General features: G+C 53.0%; 1 long non-coding RNA gene across 1 annotated transcript; it reads left to right on the top strand.

Annotated features, from left to right (window-relative positions):
• The first annotated feature begins 406 nt into the window (after positions 1–406).
• On the top strand, positions 407–721 carry LOC128813634 (uncharacterized). Its single transcript, XR_008439110.1, has 3 exons — positions 407–436; positions 518–558; positions 640–721. It is a non-coding gene; the product is annotated as an uncharacterized LOC128813634 (long non-coding RNA).
• Positions 722–993: the final 272 nt, after the last annotated feature.

Below are 993 nucleotides of genomic sequence, written 5' to 3'. Positions count from 1 at the left end.
CTCCTGGGTCACGGGGTTTTCCCTGAGAAGGTCAGTCGCTGTTCGTATTTGCAGGGGAAGCATAAATGGTGACTATGTTACAGCACTGTTCTTTGTCTATTATTAGGCAGTCCAGGCAGATAGCTGCAGTCAAGGCCAAGTGTGCCAGGTGAGCAGCGGACAGAAGCAGTTGTTCTCGCACAGGTCTCAGTTTCTGGTGAAAGTCTAAGCATCCCCTTTTTTTTTTTTTTTTTTTTTATTTTAGGCGGTCCTCTTGCGAGATGTCTCTGATCCCAGGTGTCTGAGGCCAGGTGGGTGCAAGCTTAAGGTGTAGGTGGGCGTACTTGTCGGGTCAGGGTGGTGGTCTTTTCTCAGTATCTCAGTGTGGTTTTTTTTGCTTTGTTTCTTTGCAGGTGTCATTGCTGCTCTAGGCGTGTGAAGGAACAGAGTCAAGCGGGTGAGTCAGCATTTAGGCAGGGTGACTCATAGGTGACCATTATGCGGCAGCACGCTAAGCCTGTACCTTTTCCTTTTGTAGGTATCCTCCTGGCAGCCTGTTGAGTCGCATCAAGATTTCAGGTGAGCCGGGGCAGCTGTGCGTCAGAGTTCCGGGGATTCCTCTTTTGCAGGGCGCCAGTTGCATTTTCTGTTTTGTCTTAGGTACCGTGAGGAGGCGCATAGCTGAAGTTTGGAAACGGCAGCACCGAAGCGGACGTAGAGAACGTGTCGCCGTCCACGTCCGGCTGACGATGGATTTTGTCCGGTCGTCTTGCAAAAGCTAAGTGTCGGGGCCAGTAGGTGGGAGAAGGGGAAAAACCTTTACTATCACAGGAGACAATTAGATGTTAGCTTAGAGGAGAGGCCCATAGTGGGACGGGCCCCTCGGAAGCAGAGGGAGAGGGTTTCTCCTCAGCCTCACCAGAGCCTTCGCCGGGCAGGGCAGTTCCGATCCATCTTCGCGTCCTCGCGAGGTTCGCGTCGGCGGCCTTCTTCGACTCTCGACGTCGTCGTGGA

This window comes from Vidua macroura, chromosome 12 (genome assembly GCF_024509145.1).
Source record: "Vidua macroura isolate BioBank_ID:100142 chromosome 12, ASM2450914v1, whole genome shotgun sequence".
Classification (NCBI taxonomy): domain Eukaryota; kingdom Metazoa; phylum Chordata; class Aves; order Passeriformes; family Viduidae; genus Vidua; species Vidua macroura.
The sequence above is the reverse complement of the archived record's forward strand: the minus strand, read 5'-3'. Positions and strand labels throughout refer to the sequence as shown.